Here is a 22,995-nt window from a genome sequence, read left to right on the forward strand (position 1 = left end):
TCTCAGCTCATGGCCTGGGCAGATTATACACCCAGGGGAGGATTTGGCTTCTTCTGACTTTTCCTCGAGGTTGGTGTTCTTACGAAGTGAGTAGTGGCACATGCTGAGGTGGGCTTTGTTGATTTCCCTGGGCATTTTTCCCTTCAGGGCTTTCCCCCCCCCCCCCCCCCATCTTTTCTCCAGCTGGGTTGAACAGTTTGCTATTCAGTGGGGAAGGTGTACTGCCCTGGGTGCGGTCGAGGAGATGCAGGACTGGCTCAGGTACAGGTTTTGGGGTGCGCTAGTGGTCCCGGGGGTGCTGCGTTGTGCGTGTCAGACTGTGCTGGGCGAGGCCAGGTCTGGTGCTGTGGTTTGCACCCTGCTGCCCAGCAGCTTGGGCTGTCCCTTCTCAAAGGCACTTATTAGGGCACCTTGGGTGAATCCGTTTGTGCACGGGGGCCTGGGGATTGAGAAGAGTCCTGTACTTTGGCTGATATCCTGTTGCCCCCTCACCCCGTACCTGTAGTCGGGAGGCTTCCCATTTGGTTAAGCATTTTTGTTCTTTCTCATTAATGATGGTAAGCGGGTGCTGGGGGAAATACAGACCACGCTTGAATCCTTTTTTAAAAATATGTTTTTATTCTCCATTTTTACATTTTCCTTCAAAATTTACACCCCACCCACAGACAGTAAACGGTAACAAATACAAAATCAATCCCCTTAACAATAACAACGATCCCATCCTCCCACCACCCCAAACAACAGCCTACCTGTCAATATTTGCATCCAATAAAACAAACTCTCCCCCCCCCCCCACTCAATGCCATCCAACCTCTGAAAGAGTACCGTACATGATACCCAAGAGTTGTAAATACCTCCCCTCACCCCCCAACCTCCCCTCCACTCCCTCTTGTAAAACTCCTCCCCACAATCTCGGTTCCTTCCCCCCCAACTTTCCAACCCGGCTAGACCACTCGGACCCTGTTCTGCTAGGCTCCGATGGCCGCAGCCCCTCCCCCCACTTGAAACCGGCCAGCGTGGAGGCCCCCCGCCCGGGTCCCTTTCCCCCTTGCCCGGGTCCCTTTCCCCCTTGCCCGGCCCTAGGGAAGCCCAGAAATCCCCTTTTAGCACAGACCCCACATATACACCTACACCCCAAAGCCCTCACTTAGAGTGAAAGTCCCGTCACTTCCCTTGTCCAAATATATACACCATTGGCTCCTTTAGCCCATACACCCGTACACAGTGAAACAAAAAAAAATACATTCTTCATGAGGATACATCGGCACATGGGTATTTCTCAATTTCTCAGTTCTGCCACAGTTCTTCTGCCTTCGCAAACTCCTCCGCTGCCTCCGCCGTTCCAAACTAAAAGTCCTTGAGCTTGTAAGTCACCCTCTGCTTCGCTGGATATACAATGCCGCACTGCACTTTGCTAATGTACAGTGCCCTCCTCATCCGATTGAAAGCAGCCCGCCTCCTCGCCAGCTCCACCGTAAAGTCCTGATATACACGTATACCAGCTCCAGCCCACTGCACCACCCGCTTCTGCTTAGCCCAGCACAGGACCTTCTCCTTCACACTGTACCTACGGAAGCACAGAGTCACTACCCTTGGCGGCTCACTCGCCTTTGGTACAGGCCTCCATGACCGATTAGCCCGATCCAGTTCATAGCGGGAGGGATCCTCCCCCTGCCCCAATAGTTTCGCCAGCATCGCGGCAAAATACTCCATTGGCCTCGGCCCTTCAACTCCTTCGGGCAGCCCCACAATCCTCAAATTCTGTCGCCTGGATCTGTTTTCCAGGTCTTCCATTTTTCCTCGTAGATCCTTGTTATTCTCTATCACCTTCCGCATCTCCTTCCCCATCGAGGTAAGTTGATCACCGTGCTGCAATAATGTCTCTTCCACTACCTCAGCGCCTCCCCTTGCTCCCGCACCTCCGCCACTGCGCTCGCCACCGCCGTCCTCACCGGGGAAATCGCCTCCTCCACCAGCACACTCAAAACCTCCCTCATCTCCTTCCTCATTGTCTCCATGTGTTTTGTAAACTGCCTTTCAAATTCCATAGCCATCACCTCAAGTCATTTCTTCAGCCGTAAGCAATGCGGCCTCCCCTGGTGCTCCAGCCTCCATTTTCCTTGGTGACCCCGCGGTGACCTTTCCACTCCCCGACAGACCTTCAGCTGTTTGTTTTTTTACGGCCGTTTGTTTGCTCACCCTCAACATTTTCCTTTACTGTGCCTCCTCTGTGCCTTCTCCCTGCTTTTGCCACCTCCGTGGACCCTGGGACCGGGCTTAAAGCCCCGAAAATGTCGTTCCCGAACGGGAGCCCTCCATTGTGTGGCTGCCTCCTGCCCGCCGTCACCGGAAGTTCGACCACGCTTGAATCCTGACCCTTTGTTATCCTGTGATCCACTCCTGATAGCTCTCTATCCCTTTTATTAGGAGGCATTGACGGCAGTGGTCATAATTCAAATGTAGAGGGCAGCACGGCGGCGCAGTGGGTTAGCACTGCTGCCTCACGGCGCCGAGATCCCAGGTTCGATCCCGGCTCTGGGTCACTGTCCGTGTGGAGTTTGCACATTCTCCCCGTGTTTGCGTGGGTTTCACCCCCACAACCCAAAGATGTGCAGGGTAGGTAGATTGGCCGCACGAAATTGCCCCTTAATTAGAAAAAAATGAATTGGGTACACTAAATTTATTCTTTAAAATTAAAAATAATTCAAATGCGTAGCTGCTCTGTGTAATTGGATGGAATAATGTTGGTTATATACTGGGCCCTGAGACTGGGGTTACGTTGTGTGGTATATGTAACAACCCTTTAGAACTGCGGTTCTCCCAGAAAGGGGTGGGTTTAAATAATCTGCGATTAATCCTGTACAGACGGGTCTAGTATCCAAGGAGAGGAGGTGGTGGTGTGTCATTGGGAGCCTTCGATGCTCGCAGGTTTGAGGGAGATGTACATTGATGCATGCCCAATCGTGGGGTGAAAATGTCATCCTGAACTCTGGTAATGTTCGCCACATGGGAAGGAATGCAGCATGTTGGCGTGGTTTTATCCTGATTCTCCCTGCTCTCTGGTGGTGCTTTGAGGTATCAAGTTATTGTATTGAACCAGTTGTGTGGCTTTTTGCTTGTTTCCCGCTGCATTCATGTATGTGGAGCCTTTACTTGTTCTTGCGGTGTTGTACCATCAAGATGTGTTAAAATCACAATAAATAAATCTAAAAAATGTAATTAATGCTGATTCCGGTTTATCATATGTACAGAGGCTGCGTTTTAGGACTGGTGATGGAAAGTTATCCAGTTTCCACAGTTCATTGGGGGCCAGCAGTTGACAGATGAGTTGGTCAGAGAGGGAGGTTAAATCAGGAGGGAACCTAAATTGCCTACGTTGGTCTCCTGGCAGCATGTTCAAGAGTGGCAGAGTATACCAACTGCTGGGTCTTCGATTGTCCTCATTCGCAAATGCTGACATAAGAATGGTTTGTCTCATATTCAAAGCAGTTTTTTCTCCACTCCATCCAGAGTCAACCCAAAACCCTTAAAGGACACGGACCACCCAGCGTCATCATTCCATATCTCCATGGTCAGCTGCAACTACTCAGTAAACCTCACTGTGTCTCAGTCTGTGTACACCATGCACAACCTGTTACAGTTAGACAACTTAAAATGCAAGAGGGTACAGACCACCTGGGAGATTTTAAGGTGACAGTCAAAGGGTTTAAATTTCCCTGTCAGTCAGTGTTCTTGGAGCACACCAAGTCATTTAGCCTGGTCGTTCAAAAGGATGTTCCTTTTCTTTTAGGTAAAGCTGAAGTTGGCTCAATAGCAGACTCGCCCCTGTACATTGCTCAGTCTGTGTTTGGTGATCAAACATCAATAGCTGCGATACCACACATCGATTCAACAGGAGGAAAGAAAAACAGCCAATTTCTGAGCAAGTCATGTTTTTCTCCGTCAGAGACAGCCCATAATGGACAGCAAGCGGCATTACTGCTTTACCAGGCTGGCATACCGCACAAAAACCAAACTGGAGAAGTAACAGGGATAACTACGTTTCAAAAAAAAAAAAAATGACATACAATAATTGGTAACTGCAGTGGGGAAAGGAATTAAACAATGCTTCGAAACAGAGATTCAGAAAGTAGGGAGAAATAACTTACATGTATACAAGCACTTTTCGGGATATAAGAAACACTTCGGTTGGCACAGAATTGCAGCACAGTTACTGCTGTAATCGAGGTAGACATGGCAGCTGATGTATAAACAGCAAACTCCCACAAACATCAACGCAATAAATGACCAGAGAAACTGCGTTACTGATGTTTGTTGTGGGATACATAACAGCTGGTGATCGCCCTGACAATGAGATCTTTCACAGCCACCTGAGAGGGCAAACATCCTCATTAAGAATTTATTGGACGCATTATTGCATCTGACAGAGCAGGGGATGTTATTTTACTTTGCGAGTCATTTTATTTCAACGAGCAAGCGTGATAGCAGTTCATTGTGCGGTAAATCCAGCTTTCCTGCAAGCACAAGCCTTGGAACAGAATGGAGCTTGCATTCAGTTTTAAGTACAGATAGTTACAGAAAATGAGGTGATACCAGTTTCCCTTTGCCACTCAATCAATCAATTACATTCAGAATCGGATTAGCTGCCCAGTGTTTTGAAAATGTCCCTGGATATCACTCAAGTCTATTAATGGCATTCATTAATGGATGGTGCTTGCAGAGAGCAAGCGCAGACATGATGGGCTGAATGACCTCTTTCAGCACAGTATCATGCAAGGAATGTTAGCGCCTTGGCACTAAATATATTAACTGAGCAAATCTCAATTAATCTCTGGACTGTGCCAGCAAGCAGTTAAATTTGAGTGCAAATCTCCAATTAGCACAGTTGAAAGTTATGTTTAGTGTTCATTCCTAATCTGAGAGATCATGGCAAATGCTTAATTAAACTCACTTTGTGCAAATATGTACATTGTTGCTGCAAAGTATGTTCAATTGGACTGGCTCCAAAAACCCCAATTAAAATTATGGGTGCAATTACACTATACCAGCCAGCAGGATCATAGAATCCCTACAGTGCAAAAGGCCATTTGGCCCATCGAGTCTGCGCCAACCCTCTGAAAGAGCACACTATCTAGGCCCACACCCCTCCCTATCCCAGTGACCCCCACCTAACCTGCATATCCTTGGACCAAATGACAAAATTTTTATCATGGCCAATCCACCTAATCTGCAATCTTTGGACCGTGGGAGGAAACCAGAGCACCCCGAGGAAACCCACGCAGACACGGGGAGAACGTGCAGACTCCGCGCAGATGGTCACCCACGGGCGGAATTGAACCCAGATCCCTGCCGCTGTGAGGCAGCGATGCTAACCACCTTTTGTTTAAAAAAAAAAGACAGCAAAACTTCCAATGCAGCATTGCAAAAGTTATTAAATAATTTTAGGCTGGTGTTGACTGCACTCTGGGGACCATGGGAAGATGCTCCTACACAGTGTCGCCTCACATGACTTCACAAGAGTATACAACTTAAACTGTACTTGAGACAGGAGGGACAGCGTGACCTTGTACTAACTTAGTAAACTGGAGCCAGTTAAATTGTTTGTAACATACGGTCAGTCACACAAGCTTTCTGCACGTTTTAAAAACATCCTTGCTGGAAATAGAACAAGAATGAACCAATCTTACCAAACGCACGCACCGATTCTATGAAGTAAGAAAGATTGTGCATTTCTCTATTGCTCCTAACCAGAGTAAACACGAAGCCAAGTACTTTGCAGCCAAATGCAATCACCACTGTGCTTTACGAAAGACAGCAACCAGTTTGTGGACAGTAAGTTTTTACAAATAATGGCCAGGATCATATGTTTAGTGAGGCATAAATATCGATGAGGACACCAGGGAGAATTCCCCTGTTCTTCCTCAAAGTAGTGATCATGAGGACGGCATGGTGGTGCAGTGGTTAGCACTGCAGCCTCACCGCGCCGAGGTCCTAGGTTCAATCCCAGCTCCGGGTCACTGTCTGTGTGGAGTTTGCACATTCTCCATGTTTGCATGGGTTTCGCCCCCACAACCCAAAAAGATGTGCAGGGCAGGTGGATTGGCCACACTAAATTGCCCCTTAATTGGAAAAAATGAATTGGGTACTCTAAATTTATTTTAAAAAGGAAAAACAAGTGACCACAGGGTCTGAAGGGCAGCTGGGGCCTTGGATTAATGTAATCTGAGAGACAGCACCCCAACAATGTGACCCTCCCTCAATACTGCAATGGAGTGGGACTGGACCACAAACAACCCTGTAACATGGCGGCAAATCCCACAGAGTCCTTGCAGTGCAGAAGGAGGCCATTCTGCCCATCAAATCTGCACCGATCCTCTGAAAGAGCACCCTTCCCTTCCCCCGTAACCCCACCTAACCTGCACATCTTTGGACTGCGGGAGGAAACCCACGCAGGAAACGTACAAACTCCACACAGTCACCCGAGGTCGGAATCAAACCTGCATGAGCCTCACACACACAATGTGCCAGTGGACAGACCCCAAATCAATGTTGTTTAACAGCCCACAGCCTGAGGGGCTCATCAGTAAATGAATACCTCAATTAGTGTCAATGAGCAGTTGTTAAAATCCAAGACATTTCCACCATCCCCTCACTTTAATACCACGAGAATATGGTGTGCTGTCTAATGCTCTGAACGCCAGCCAACAGTTGAGACCCTTTACTGAAGCTTGCCTTTGATGTTTTGAATCTCCAGTCCTGAGAATCTCTATTAAACTCGATTACCACAACAATGAGCTGGCAGAACACCTCCACACACACCGACTAACAATGAAGGGAGCCCGTGCAGGCCGCATTAGTTTGACAAGTTAAGAAATATCCAGAGGGTTTTATTGCTAAGACCAGTCAACAGACAATAACTCCACTAAATACCTTGGCTGGAAAGCATGCAATTCTTCCAAATCCAACACATCTATTAGTCAGCCGCCTCACGAAGATCCATAATTCATTCAGAGGGAAATTCTACACGCTAGCTTTCTTTCTGGCATATGCAAATTTAATGTTCCAGTATCTTTGAGCCAGGGCAGGAGAGTGGGGATGTGACTGCAGGTATGCTGGAGGGTTGGCGAGCTGGGGGGCTGTGCACGTTCTGTGGACATGTCTCTTTGCTTTGAAATCTCAAGGCAGCGTTTGAACTGTCTTTGCTCTGATTAACACAGAGACACACTGTCCTCCTTTCGGGACACATTCCCTCTCGTTAGAATACTCAATCCCTAAATAAACAGGGAAAAGATCCCTCCTGGAGCAGGCAAAAAAAAAATCCCCCCCCCCAATGAAATCCCCAGCTGGGAGATTACTTCCCAAAATAATCATCCCCCAATTTGATCGGGGGAGTCGGGTTTGCTGAGACAGTTGTTGGGATAATCGGGAATAAACCACAAACTGGTGTGAATAGCGAGGAAAGCGCGACCTCTTCCTCCAGCCACAGTATGAATGATTTCAGCTTCAGAATAATTCACGTGCAGGAGAGAGAGAATAACACCAGAGAAGAAATGATGTTTAAAAACAAGTCATTAGTTTTAAGACTTCGTTTTCAGAGGGATCCGCACATTATGACATCCGTTAAGCATTTACGAGCGAAGCAGCAATATTTACAAGACCTCCCCATTTGCAGGACAGACTGGTATTGCAATATTTTGGGGGTTTTTTTTTAGAAAAAAAGGTACACATTTTTTTTAGAAGGCGGCACAATTTTATAAAGGTGCAACTTACTCAAACGTGTAATTTCTAACATGGGGGCAGAGTTTCTTTTTAAAAGGGGGCACATTTAAGGTGCAACTTCTAAAAAAGGTACAATTTGTAATGAGGGAATATAGTTTTTGTAAAGGGTGCATTATTGAGGTGTATTTTTTTTAAAGGTATAATTTTCACAGGGTGCAACTTAAAAGGAAGTAAATTTAAAGGGGGCACAATTTTTACAAGGTGCAACTTCTAAAAATGAAAATTTTAAAGGGGTATAATTTTTTAAAGAGTGTAATCATTTTTAAGGAGACATCGGATCAAATTGACACAAAGTAACAAAAGGCCGCTCACAATTGCAACAAAACTACCTGAGGAAGAGGATACATTGAAATGGATACATTCCCTTACCTGGTAGCTGCTTCCTCGCACTGGCTGAGGACACTCTTCTCCCCCCCCGGGCTGTGCTGGACTGAGCCGCTGCTGAGGGGGGTCCTGTCCTCCGGCTCACTGAGGGGCTGCTCGCTGCATCTTCCCCGGCATTTGGCCGCCGTTGCTCAGAGAGGAGGTGAGCAGGACCACAGTCTGCAGCAGCCCGGCTACCTGACAGCTAAAGCTCCACCTGTCAGTCAGCGGGGGGAGGGTGGGGGGGGGCTTCCTCTCCTCCCATTGGAGGCTGGGCACGTCAATCAATCACTGTGGGCGGTGCCCCAGAACAATAGACGGGGCTACACTCACTGTCCATCAACCCCCCCCCCCCCCCCCCCATCAAAACCTGGGATTAGCAGATACAGTTGCAATTTTTTTTGGGGGGGGGGGGAATAAAGCCCTTGCAAAATGCAGATTGCCTGTATTATAACCATCATTCCTGCTTTGCATCCCCCCTCCCAAAAAAAGCTAAGTGGGCTGATGTTTTTTTTTGCAGAAGTCAAATGTTCCCAGAGCTTCATACTCGCAAACATTCCTCTGCATAAATGGTTCATTTCCAACCATCGTGTCAATCCCAAAAAGCTCCCTGTGCAATGCTACCCACCAGACCAACCAGACCTGATTAAACTCGCAATCGCTCATCCAGAACAAACACAAATTAGGAATAAATCATATTACAATTAGTGCTGAATGTGGACTCTGTACAGTCCCGCCCCCCCCCCCCCCCGCCCAACACAAAATGATTCATGATGCACATTTCCAATAACAATGAGACCCAAATGGGGAAACGTAAAAAGGTGAATCTGTTTGGGAACAGAGGGGGAGAGAGAGTTATGAAACTGTTCTGGAACAGAGGGGCAGAAAGAATTATGAAACTGTTCTGGAAGCAGAGGGAGCAGAGATAGTTGTGAAACTTGTTCTGGAACAGAGGGGCAGAGAGAGAGAGAGTTGTGAAATTGTTCTGGAACAGAGGGAGCAGATATAGTTGTGAAACTTCTGGAACAGAAGAGATGCAGAGAGTTGTGAGACTGTTCTGGAACAGTGGGGGCAGAGTTTTGAAACTTCTGGAACAGAGGGGGCAGGGAAAGTTGTGAAATGTGTTCTGGAACAGAGGGGGCAGGGAGAGTTGTGAAACGTGTTCTGGAACAGAGGGGCAGAGAGAGAGAGAATTGTGAAACTGTTCTGGAACAGAAGAAGTGCAGAGAGTTGTGAAACTGTTTTGGAAAAGTGGGGCAGAGAGAGTTGTGAGACAGTTCTGGAACAGACGGGCAGAGACTTGAGACAGTTCTGGAACAGATGGGCAGAGACTTGAGAATGTTCTGGATCAGAGGGGCAGAGAGAGTAATGAAATGTCTGGAACATAGGGGCAGAGAGAGTTGTGAAACTGTTCTGAAAACAGAAGGGGCAGAGAGAGAGAGTTGTGAAACTGTTCTGGAACAGAGGAGGCAGGGAGAGAGAGTTGTGAAATTGTCTGGAACAGAGGGGCAGAGAGAGTTATGAAACTTCTGGAACAGAGGGGACAGAGAGAGTTGTGAAACTGTTCTGGAACAGCGGTGGAAAAGAGAGCTGTGACAGAGTTCTGGAACAGAGGGGCAGAGAGTTGAGAATGTTCTGGAACAGAGGGGCAGAGAGTTGTGAAACTGTTCTGGAACAGTGGGGCAGAGAGAGTTGTATGACAGTTCTGGAACAGCGGGGGCAAAGAGAGTTGTGACTGTTCTGGAATAGAGGGGCAGAGAGTTGAGAATGCTCTGGAACAGAGGGAGCAGAGAGTTGTGAAACTGTTCTGGAACAGAGGGGCAGAGAGAGTTGCAAAACTGTTCTGGAACAGAGGGGCCAGAGAGAGTTGTGAGACTGTTCTGTAACAGATGGGGAGGGGGGCAGGTAGTTAATTAAGAAATAGGAGCAGAAGTAGCCATTCGGCCCTCAAGCCTACCCTGCCATTTCATACAATCCTAACCTGTTTATGTTTCAATGCCCACATTTCCACCTCCCCAATAGCCTTTGAGACCTTTGCCTAACAAGAATCTATCTACCTACACCGAGAAAAATATTCAATGATCTTGCTCTTTCAGGGAATCGGTGCAGACCCGATGGGCCGAATGGTCCACTTCTGCACTGCAGGAATTCTATGGTTCCTGCTTTCTATTTTTAAAAATCTTTTTATTGGCATTTCTCATATTTACAAAAATTGTATATATATTTCACATTTTTCTTACCCGTGTTAATTTACTTTATTGTACAGAGAGGTTTATTTTGTCTTTCATTTAATTGACCCTATATACATTCATCACCTTCTGAATCAGTCTATGGTCCATCCCACCTCTCCCACCCTTCCTCCACCACCCCTTTGGTTTCATTTTCAGAGGGGAATAAAGGGGGGCTACCTCTTCTCTTCTTTTGTGGTTTCCCCACCTTCCTTCCATCTCCCCCCCCCCCCCCCCACCTTCCCTCCCCATCCGCACCCCACTTTAAAAAAGTGCCTCCTGGATCTGGACCCACCCAAAAGAGGAAACACCCTTTCCACATCCACCTCGTCACGGCCATTCAGAATCTTATTACTTGAAATGAAATGAAATTCGCTTATTGTCTCAAATAGGCTTCAAATGAAGTTACTGTGAAAAGCCCCTAGTCGCCACATTCCAGCGCCTGTTTGGGGAGGCTGGTACGGGAATTGAACCTGCACTGCTGGCCTGCATTGGTCTGCTTTAAAAGCCAGCTATTTAGCCATGTGCTAAACTTCCCTTTAAATAATCCCTCAATCTTCTAAACTCTAGTGGGAATAAGGCCAGTTTGTCTAACTTCTCCTTACCAGGCGAGGGTCTGTGACAGAGGAGACAGGCAATTGTGAAAACAACAATATCAAAATGGTTTAATCAATAAACAATTTTAGGAAAACAAAGGTAGATTTAAGAGATTTATATTTGTATTGGTAAACATTAGAAATAAGAGACAGTTTTACGTCTGTTTAATTTAATGTTCCTGTGCCTGGACAGGTAAAAACCTATGGTTAGATTCATGCTGGACAAAGTTATGTGTTGAGGTTGGTTCAGTTCCAGTTGTGTGTCTATTGTGCTTAGAGAGGGCTATGGTGTGAAGTATAAATGGAAGAAGTAAGTCATTGATTAGCAACAGGAGGCCATTTTCCAGTGGGGCATACTTTTCTTTGATCTTAGTTTTAGCTGGAAGGCAGGGCTGTTGGAGGCAGGTCAACAGCTCTTAACTCTGCCAGGAGAAGCTGGACAGGACAAGGGAGTTGCAAAGATGCAAGCTCCCTCAGGAATAAGATACAATCCAGGTAACCAGAGAATTGGGACATCTGAACAAGGACCAAGGTACTGTCCAGAAGAATTAAAGAAAGAATAAACAAAACGTTCTGAGTTAAATTATCTAGACATAAAGTGGGACAGCAGACCTCAGTGGTAAATTAATCGTCTGATGACATTTTAATAGTCTGGGAATCAGAAGCTAAAGCAGTCGTAAGCAGTTAGCAGTCAAGACAAAGAAAATCCTAAAGTGGTTGATGTACAATCCTGAACTGGATTTGCTGTTAAAAGTTGAGTGGAAGCTGGGGTTAAAAGTGTCATTTGTCATTGTACTGAACTGGATGTCGGAACGCAAACCTTTAAGGGAAAGCATTATTATTAGAGGAGATTTTAAAGCGTGTTTTGAGGAGTGGAGTTTGGAAACTCTCCTGTGATCCTCATCTGGGGGGGATTCTGAGGAGAAATCCACAGAGACTAACTTGTATTTGGTCATAGTCATCTTGTGTGCTTAAAATTGACTTTGTGTTAATGAGGTAATTGCAGCTTAAGAATTACTTTGTAATCCATGTTAACCATTATATCTGTGTCTATTTGTTAAACTAAAGGGGGAGTAAAGGAGTATTGTAGCATAATCCAATTTTTTAATGTTTAATGTATGTTTTTCTTGTTGTTGAAATAATTAGCAGTCCTGTAACTCTGTTCCTCCACATTTTACAAAGAAAAGGAAAAGTTACAGTCTCCTGCTGGGTTTGGTTGAATTTCTTGTTTCCTGGATCTCCCCCTCTCTTCCCTTCTGTGTCGTGGCAACGCTTTCTTGCTCTTTGGCTGCCTGGTTATTGGCTACAAAGAGGTCTTGGGACAACCAGGTGAATGTGGAAACCACGTTTTGTGGAAGCCCTCTTCCAACCCATGCATGGCGAATTTGATTTTCTCCATTTGGAGAAATTCCGACAGGTCGGACAGCCAGTCTGCAGCTTTAGGTGGTGCTGCCGATCGCCAACCGAGCAGGATTCTCCGGTGTGCACTCAGGGAGGCAAAGGCAAGGGTGTCCGCCCTCCTCCCCATGAAGAGATCTGGCTGTTTTTCTACCCCGAAGACTGCCACTCTTGGGCATGGCTCCACCCTCATCCCCACCACTTTGGACATTGCCTCGAAGAAGGCTGTCCAGTACCCAACAAGTCTGGCACAAGAGCAGAACATGTGGGCGTGGTTGGCCGGGCCTCCTTGGCACTGTTCACATCTGTCCTCCACCTTCGGGAAGAACCTGCTCATTCGGGTTTTGGTCAAGTGGACTCTATGTATCACTTTTAGCTATGTTAGGTTAAACCTTGCACATGTGGAGGTGGAGTTAACCCTGTTACAGTGCTTAACTCCAGAATCCCCACACTATATCTAACCTACAAATCTTCCTCCCACTTCTCCCTTGTCTCACCCAGTTGGGTGTCGGCCCCCTTAGCACTCGTCTGTACCTGTCACTACACTTCCCTTTCCCTAAAATGTCAGCGTCCAGTAATTCCTCTATCAGTGACTGTCATGGTGGTCCTGGGTATGTCCTTGTTTCTTTTACAGAAAGGTTTTGAGCTGTAGGTACCTGAATTCGTTGCCCCATGTTAGTTGGAATCTTTCTGTCAGCTCTTTGAGCATTGTGACCCTTCTGTCGGTGTACAGGTCCCTAACTGTCAGCGTACCCCCGTCCTGTCTCCACCTTTCGAAGGAGGCGTCTATGACCGCCGGCACGAACCTGTGGTTGTTGCAGATGGGGGCTTTGTTGGACATTTTGGTTCGGCCAAAATGTTGTCACAGTTGATTCCACGACTGGAGTGTTTTTCTGTCCAGTTATAATGTCAATTGGGATTATAACTACATGCAAATCTACTCATTAAATATACCCACAGGGCTCAGCCACAAGTGTTAGAAAATTCAAGGAGAAAATATTTATGATGTGAAAGGTTTAATCATAACAGCAACAATATTAACACATAAATTAAATAAATAATGCAGGGGTCATTCAACATCCGAATGAGGGAGATAAGTTACAATTCTGGAGAGATCCACCTTTCTTTTAGGCAAAATTCTACCTGTCAAAATGATTAGTAGCTCTCTTCTTAAAGAAGTTTTTAAAATAATAATAACAATAATCTTTAATCGTGTCACAAATAGGTTTATATTAACGCTGCAATTAAGTTATTGCAAAAATCCCCAAGTCGCCACATTCCGGCGCCTGTTCGGGTACACTGAGGGAGAATTCAGAATGTCCAATTCACCTAACAAGCACGTCTTTCGGGACTTGTGGGAGGAAATCGGAACTCCCGGAGGAAACCCACGCAGACATGGGGAGACCGTGCAGACTCCGCACAGACAATGACCCAGTCGGGATTCGAACCCGGACCCTCGCGCTGTGAAGCAACAACGCTAACTGCTGCGCTCCGTTTATACAGCAGCTTATCAGATACAAAAATTATTTCACAACTCTTTTGAAAAGTTATCTATTTCTAGATTTTTCACCTCCTTAGTTGCAACAAGCTGGTTCACATTTTGGAAGCACATTGTGGTAAAAATTCATCTGGTTCATTAACTTCCTTACCTGCTCCGGTCTACATGTCCACAGCAATGTGGTTGACTTTTAAATGCCCTCTAAAGTGGCCGAGCACGCCACTCGGTTTGAGGGAAATTAGAGATGGGCAATAAATGCTGGCCCAGCCAGCGATGCCCACATCCTGTGATTGATTAAAGTGGAAAACCACAGATTCCAACCCCCCCTATCCCCCCCCCCCCCCCACCACCCCCTGCCGCCCCCCCCCCTCCAACCAAGAATATACTGATATATATCCCAAACAGGAATGTGATTTCAGCAAAGGCAGAAATGTGGAAAACCTACTTGAAAATCCGGGTGAGGAATTGTACTAGAGCATGTCTACCACTAGGCACTCGAGACACTAAAGGCAGGATTTACCGGCTGTTAACGCCGGGAGGATATTCCAGTCCCACGCCAGCGCACAGGCTTCCTGGTGACAGGGGAGGGGGGGGCGGTGCAGTCAACTGGAAACCCCGCTGACAACGGTGGAACAGATAGATCCCACTGGGGAGCTCCCACTGTCGCCGAAAAACACGTGGCAGGTCGATGAATAAAACCCGATATAAGATTCACAGAGTAAAACAAATGATAACAAGGAACACACTTCCTCTTAATTTCCAATCCAGGCTCTCACATAGTGACAAGAGAGCTTAAACTCTAAAGCAACACGGCGTCATGCGGCGCAGTGGTTAGCACTGGGACTGCAGCACTGAGGACCCGGGTTCGATCCCGGCTCTGGGCCACTGTCCGTGTGGAGTTTGCACATTCTCCCCGTGTCTGCGTGGGTTTCACCCCCACAACCGAAAGATGTGCCGGGTAGGTGGATTGGCCACACTAAATTGCCCCTTAATTGGAAAAAAAAAATAATTGGGTACTCTAAATTTATTTTTAAAAGACTCTAAAACAAGAAGAGAAATTGCTGGAAATACTCAGCAGATCTGGCAGCATCTGTGGGGAGACAAAGAGAGTTAGCGTTTCGGGTCAATAACCCCTTCGCTAGAACACCGGAATTTAGAATCTGGGTTACTTCGGAGAGACGGACAGAAGAAGAACTTATTTCATAGAATTTACAGTGCAGAAGGAGGCCGTTCGGCCCATCAAGTCTGCACCAGTCCTTTGAAAGAGCACCCCATTTAAGCCCACACTTCCAACCTGTCTCCGTAACCCAGTAACCCCACCCAACCTTTTTGGACACTAAGGGCGATTTATCATGGACAATCCACCTAACCTGCACATCTTTAGACTGTGGGAGGAAACCGGAGCACCCGGAGGAAACCCACGCAGACACGGGGAGAACGTGCAGACTCCGCACAGACAGTGACCCAGCGGGGAATCAAATCTGGTACCCTGGCGCTGTGAAGCAACTGTGCTAACCACGTGCTGCTTTGTTTCATACAGAAGGTTAAGAACTTTACCACAACCGACCAATGACACAATGGCTATAACTAAATTTAAAGGGACCTGGGTGAAGTATTTAAAGGACCATTAAAGGATATTGAGAAAAGCAGAGAAATTGGATTTAAGATAGAGCTGGGTCCCACTCTGTGGCTTCATTTATGGTTTTTTTTGATTAATTCAGAGTACCCAATTATTTTTTTTTCAATTAAAGGGCAATTTAGCGTGGCCAATCATCCCTAACCTACACATCTTTGTGTTGTGGGGGTGAAACCCACGCAGACACGGGGAGAATGTGCAAACTCCACAAAGACAGTGACCCAGGGCCAGGATTTGAACCCGGGTCCTCGGCTCCGTAAGCTGCAGTGTTAACCACTGTGCCATGTGACGCCCTAGCTGCACTTACGTTTGACTTCACATAGTGTCACACTATCAGTGTAATGTGTTGTAACTCCATGCCATTTTGAACCTGTTCAATTGTTACATTTTAATGGTAAGATATGCACTGTCCCTTTCCAAGAAACACATCCCCTTACACAGGTGTAGAGCTCTCACAGGTGGCACCTGTAGCCTGCTTGTGTCAGAAACAGGAGGTCACTGGTTCAAGCCTCACCAGAGTCTTCGGAACGTACCCCAGATTAATGTTTCGCTGCACCGTTGGGAGATTGCTCAAAACATCGCAAAAACAATAAGCCATTCATCTAGGTCAGCTACTGCCTACCCCAATATCAAAATAAATGGGACTAAAACTCTCCAGAGTAGGGAGTCACACTCCCCTCCTCTCTGGAGTGAGTCCACGCCTGGCTTGATTGCTGAGCTCCAGGTTGATGTGATGTGAAGCAGGTTCAGCTCCAAGTGAACGGGAAAGTTGTCGAATGCGGCGAAAACCTGTTGGGCCAAAGGTCAGGAAGTTTTACTCGGCAGCGCTGCACATTAATTGGCAATGTTTGATGAGGCAACTGGGTAGTTAAAATAGAAAATATTCCATTTGCCAAGATTAACAGCCCTCACTTTGGTGAACACACAATTTACAGAAAGTAATTTTAAAAAATACCAGTAACTCAATGTGCAGCAGCATTGCGGGTCAGTAGATGGCTTCTCCAGCCTATCGTTTTTGCTCACAATATGAACAAACATAAATATACTCGCAGGACGTACATTATAAAAGATGTAATGCATACTGTTCATAATATTAAAAATTAATAAACATCAATAAATCTAGTGTGCATAATGCAAAATATATATATTCTACATATTGAAATGCCTCGCCAACTCTTAATGAGATGTTGATGTAGAAGCTAAAGCCATCAAATGGAATGTATAATGCATTAATATCTAAAATAATTTTAAATGAAAGATATTAAAATACTTTAAGAACAGTACCAGTGAAACTCCCTTTTAGTCCCATCACTTGGACAATGCGTGGATTGTCATTGCATTGAATTACCCCTAATTTATTTTAGGTTATACCCAGTTATGTTCACTTAATGGCATTTCTCCTTCCCTTATTTTGGCAACACTCGACTGAATAACTTTCATTCCACAAGGCAAATTATTACTAACCTCACTCTGTGTGCATACTTGTTCAATCCACACTAACATCTGTCAGATAAAGGAGGCCACTGTTTGCACAGCACATGACTACATCTCATCGAATTACTTGCGATTGTGACGGCTATTACATCGGCGAAAGTGGGAACCTATTGGTACACAGCAAGATCCCATCATTGAGATCAATCATTTCTCGATCAGTTTTTGATGGTGTTGGTTGAGTGAGAAACCAAGAGGAACTCTTTCAGATAGTATCAGGGAATTTCTCAAGGCCATGCCAAGCATCAGAACGGTCTGACAGGGTTTCCTGGTTGACGTCCCACCTGGAAAATAGCACCTTCAGCAAAATGGCCGTCCCTCAGTCCTGCACTTGGAATGTCAACCTACCTTTGAAATATTGATGATGACTTTCAACAGAAACATTTCAGTTCTTTATATGGACACAGCAGGCAGATCCCAGGTCGCTGCTTCACACTCCCTCTGTGTACCCAGAACGTTTTGTGCCAAGCAATAAACTTGTTCCCTTAGCAACCATGTTAACACCAAAAGAACAAAAGGCCCAACCAAAAGTAATTAAGTGGTCCAACTATCAGAAACCATGACAGCGACTTTACTTCTGTTGGTTCAAAAATGTGATGTCAAACCACCTGATTTGTGCATCATTACATTAAAATGATGGTAAATTACACTGTGACATGGATCTTATAAGGCGATATTGTGCCATGTGTATCGGAGAACTCTAATGGACCTTTCCGACCAATAAATTTAGCATGTTTGTTAATTCATTTCATCTTACAAATGTACAAATTAAGAACAGGTGAAGGCCACTTGGTCCCTCGAACCTGCTCCGCCATTCAACAAGATCATGGCTGATCTGATTGGAACAGCGTTGGGTTGTCAGCCTCGCTCTGCATCACAAACCAGCTGTCCAGCCAACTGAGCGAAACTGGCCTCCCCAAGCAGCAATCTCATCATTCTGAGACTTGTGCCAGAAACCTGTGCATATAATCGAGGCCTACACGGCAGTGCACCGCTGCCAGAGTGCAGCTAGGTCAGAGGTGCCGGCCTTTCAATGGAACATGAAATTGAGATCCTCGCGCCTGTTTCTCCAGTGGTTTGGTGAACGTTAAAGATCCCACTGCCCTTTTCAAACAAGAACACAGAGTTTACCCGTGTCCTGGTAACCTTGTCCCTCAGTCGCACCAGAAATGAAGATTAATGGGTTAGATGTCATTTTTCTGATCTTACTGTGTGCCAAAATAGCTGCCACATTTATCTACAGGAACATAGTCACTGAACTTCCAAGTAATTAATTGCAAGTGAAGCACTTGAGATGTGATATGATTGCAATTTGTTCTTTTCTCAATCAATGCTTTGAGAATAGTCTCATTAATAATGTGACACGGGGATAACAAATATTTCTTTCCAAATGGCTCATTTGCATTGTAAATATATTTTTCAGTAAGGGAAGATAGTGGGGAAAAAACAGTTCCGGCTGGTTACTGGGAAAGACTAAATGCCACAACTGATCAAGTTTGTCTAGATAGGGGCAGCACGGTGGCCTAGTGGTTAGCACAACCGCCTCACGGCGCTGAGGTCCCAGGTTCGATCCCGGCTCTGGGTCACTGTCCGTGTGGAGTTTGCACATTCTCCCCGTGTCTGCGTGGGTTTCGCCCCCACAACCCAAAAATGTGCAGAGTAGGTGGATTGGCCACGCTAAATTGCCCCTTAATTGGAAAAAATAATTGGCTAATCTAAATTTATAAAAAAAAAAAGTTTGTCTAGATACATTTAATATAGAGGAAAGTACTTACATTTATATAATGTCTTTCCTTTCTTTTTAAAAGATTTAGAGTACCCAGTTCATTTTTTCCAATTAAGGGGCAATTTAGCGTGGCCTACCCTGCACATCTTTGGGCTGTGTGGGGACGAAACCCACGCAAACACGGGGAGACAGTGACCCAGAGCCGGCATCGAACCTGGGATTTGGCGCCGTGAGGCAACAGGGCTAACCCACTGCGCCACCGTGCTGCCTTTATAATGTCTTCCCTGACCTCAAGGTGTCTCAACTGACTTTACATTCAATGAAGTATTTTATCAAAGTGTAGTGAATGATGTAATGTCGGAGAAATGACAGCCAATTTGCGCACAGCAAACTCACACTAACAGCAATGAGATAACGACCATTTGATCTAATTTTTGGGATGTTGGTTGACGGTTAAACTTTATCCAGGGCACTGGATGGCCTCTTCCTCGTATAGCGTCATTCGATCTTTCGCAGCCAGCTGGGAGAGCTGATGCGAAGGGCTCGCTTTCACACCTCATGTGAAAGAATGGTGTTTCTGACAATGCAGTGCTCCCGCAACACTGCGCTGGGAGTGTCCGCCTAGATTTTGAGCTTAATACTCTCTTCTGGCTCAGAGGCTAGTGTATTGCTCACTGAATCATAGCTGAAACTTGAAATTCTGAAACAGGTAAAATCTTAAACATAACATGAGTAATCCCCAACAGGAGCAATAAATCATGATAGCACCACTATTCGATGGCCGTTCAATAGATCCAGCAATTAAACTGTTAGCAGTGGAAAGGATGAATATTTATGAACACAATTGTTTTCGACGTTGCTAACTTGACTCAGTTGCTAATATTCTTCGCTTTGATTACAAAATAAAGGTTGTGGATTCAAAGCTTAGTCCAAGATTGGGCCACACAATCCAAGTTTACACTTGAGTGCAGTACCGAGGGACTGTGAATCATAGAATTTACAATGCAGAAGGAGGCCATTCGGCCCATCGAGTCTGCACCAGCCCGTGGAAAGGGCACCCTACCTAAGCCCACACCCTATCCCTGTAACCCAGTAACCTCACCTAACCATTTTTGGACACTAAGGGGCAATTTAGCATGGCCAATCCACCTAACCTGCACATCTTTGGGCTGTGGAAGGAAACCAAAGCACCTGGAGGAAACCCACGCAGACACGGGGAGAACGTGCAGACTCCGCACAGACGGTGACCCAAGTGGGAATCGAACCTGGGACCCTGGCGCTCTGAAGCAACAATGCTACCACTGTGCTACTGTACCACCCAGTGTGGTACTGTTGGTGTTGCTTGCTGTCTTCCAGACACATTAAACTGAGATTTCTTCCAGAGTTTCAAGTGTTTGCTGTTAACAGAAGATTGGAAGTCTGGTCAATAAGTAACACCACCACAACTCACGGTAGCATGGTGGTTAGCATCAATGCTTCACAGCTCCAGGGTCCCAGGTTCGATTCCCGGCTGGGTCACTGTCTGTGTGGAGTCTGCACGTCCTCCCCGTGTGTGCGTGGGTTTCCTCCGGGTGCTCCGGTTTCCTCCCACAGTCCAAAGATGTGCGGGTTAGGTGGATTGGCCATGCTAAATTGCCCGTAGTGTAAGGTTAATGGGGGGATTGTTGGGTTATGGGTATACGGGTTACGTGGGTTTAAGTAGGGTGATCATTGTTCGGCACAACATCGAGGGCCGAAGGGCCTGTTCTGTGCTGTACTGTTCTAAAGTTCTAAACTAGTTAACTAACCATTTTCCTGAGCTGAGTTGGTACAAGACCAAGACTGGCTCAATGTTTCCAGTGTTAATAATGAAACAAATTTTAGTTGCAATGCGCTGTTTCTTCAATGGTTTGATCAGCTGTCCATCTCCACGCCGAATGTATCCACAGGCATCCAGTCTGCTCCGGGCTGTGCCTGCAGAATATTGTTCTCCAATCTCAACAAAACATACCCACCTAAATAAACTGATAAAGCCAGTCAACTCTGTTATAAATGCAATGCACAATGGGATTCGATGGATTATAGAGAACTGTCATCGGTTTATTTGCAGTCAAACCATCATATCCACTGTATATTGCCTGAATATACTAACAAGGCACGCAATCCCAAACATTACTCACTTCTGTTTTCAAAATCTTTGTTCACAGTTTGCAAACATTATAGCGATCACAGAGAGTGAGCAATCCAATGTGTATAATCTGCGTGGGATGCAAATCTCCCAGTAAAGTGGAGCATAAACATTCCTTAACAAACCTGCAATGCCGATGTTAAATTCTCCAACTGTCTCATGCGAGCGTCATCATGCTCTGAGGACATACAGTGAGTGACAGCCGCTGTCATAGACCTACAGTTACCTCTGGCCCACAAATGGAATAAAATCTAGCGAGCAATTTAAAGATAAACAATGACAGGCACTCCACAATGATCTCAATCTGATAATCTAATCTTGGGCACAGATGATGTTTATGAAGACCTGCAGCGTCGTATTATTTCAAATTATTTATCAACTATCTACTAATTGCTTCCCAGTATCCAGTTTTGAAACACAGGATATGGGGCGGAATTCTCCCATCGGGAGACAAACAGCCGACGCCGGAGTGAAACCCGGAGAGTTTCACTCCGGCGTTGGAGGCCGCTCCTCGCCCCCTATTCTCCTCCTCCCCCCCCCCCCCCTCCCCCCCCCCCCCCGGGGGAGCTAGGAGTGGTGGCGCGTGAATTCTGCGCGCCGGGCCTTGATGCTTGCGTCAAAGCGGCGCACAGAGAATGACATCGCGAATGCTGGTGCCGCCGAAGTGACATCAGCCACGCATGCACAGGTCGCCGTCTTTCCCCTCCGCTGCCCCGCAATACATGGCTGCTTGATCTTGTGGGACGGCGGAGGGAAAAGAGTGCGTCTTTTAGAGACGCCGGCCCGACGATTGGTCGGCACCGATCGCGGGCCAGACATCTGCTGAGCACGCCCGTGGTGCTCGATCCTCCCTCCGCCCCCCACAGGCCCCACACTCACCTGTTCACGCCGGCAGCGACCAGGTGTGGTTGCTGCTGGCGTGAAACGGTCGGGTTCGGCAGGCCGCTCGGCCCATCCGGGCCGGAGAATCGCCGTTCGCCGTGAGAAATGATGAGCGGCGATTCTCCAAGCGGCCTGTTGCAAAACGCGACACGCCATTTTGGGGGGGGGGGGGTTGGGAGAATCGCGGGGGGTGCCAGGGCAGTGTGGCATGATTCGCCCGGCCCTCCCACGATTCTCCCCCCCGACGTGGAGTGCGGAGAATCGCGCCCATGGTTTCCATCGCAAATGTTGACCAAACTTGTGAACGTTTTCAGTGGCTATTCAGAGGAATTAATTTGTAATTTGTATCTAAAACAAAATTATCCTCACATGGTTGTAGCAAGTGAGCAACAGATTACCAGATTACTATCAACAAATTTGCAGTTTACTAGCGACAGATTGACAGTTTGTATGAGGAAGTGCATTAATCAACAACAATTCTTTCTTGTAGAAAAATACCCCAAGGCGCCTTACAGAGGTATGACCAGGTAAACATGTATGCTGAGACAAAGGGAGAGACGTGACCGGTCATAACCAGCAGCTCGATCAAAGGAATAGGTTTTGAAGAGGGTCCTAAAGAGGTGACGAGACAGAGGGTCTTAAGTAGGCAATTCCCGAGCTTGGATGCCAATGGTTGAAAAGCATAACTGCCAACGATGAGGTGCACAGAGTATCAGATATACAAGGGATGGAGGAATGGAGAGTTCTGGGGGTGCGGTAGGATTGGAGGAGGTTGCAGACTTGGGAAAGGGTAATACCATTGAGCCATTGAAACGCAAGAATTGAAACCTTTCAATTTGAGGCATTGGATGACCTGAAGCCAACGCAGGTGAGCAAGGGGAGGGTGAATGTGACTTGGTACAGGTTCAGATATCGTCGGCAGAGCTTTGTATGAGCTGAGGTTTATGGGAGATGGGGGAATGTGAGGTCATCGAGGGTAGCATTGAGATAGTTCAATCCCATGATGACAGACGCAAGGACGAGGATCGAAAGTTCAGCTTTGAGATAAATAAGACACCTGGACCTTTTGTTTATTCGTTCATGGGATGTGGGCGTCGCTGGCTGGGCCAACATTTATTGCCCATCCTTGAGGGCATTTCAGAGTCAACCACATTGCTGTGGGTCTGGAGTCACATGTAGGCCAGACCAGGTAAGGACAACAGATTTCCTTCCTGAAGGACATTAGTGCAGT

General features: G+C 46.5%; 1 protein-coding gene across 1 annotated transcript in view; it reads right to left on the reverse strand.

The window, feature by feature from the left end:
- Nucleotides 1-8,337, reverse strand: part of LOC119956232 (cadherin-23-like) — a 306,203-nt gene extending 297,866 nt beyond the window's left edge. Inside the window, exon 1 of the mRNA XM_038783267.1 lies at nucleotides 8,149-8,337. The gene's annotated coding sequence lies outside the window, so the exon portion shown is untranslated. The remainder of the gene's footprint in view (nucleotides 1-8,148) is intronic.
- Nucleotides 8,338-22,995: the final 14,658 nt, after the last annotated feature.

The sequence above is a fragment of the Scyliorhinus canicula genome, chromosome 22 (assembly GCF_902713615.1).
Source record: "Scyliorhinus canicula chromosome 22, sScyCan1.1, whole genome shotgun sequence".
Classification (NCBI taxonomy): Eukaryota; Metazoa; Chordata; class Chondrichthyes; order Carcharhiniformes; family Scyliorhinidae; genus Scyliorhinus; species Scyliorhinus canicula.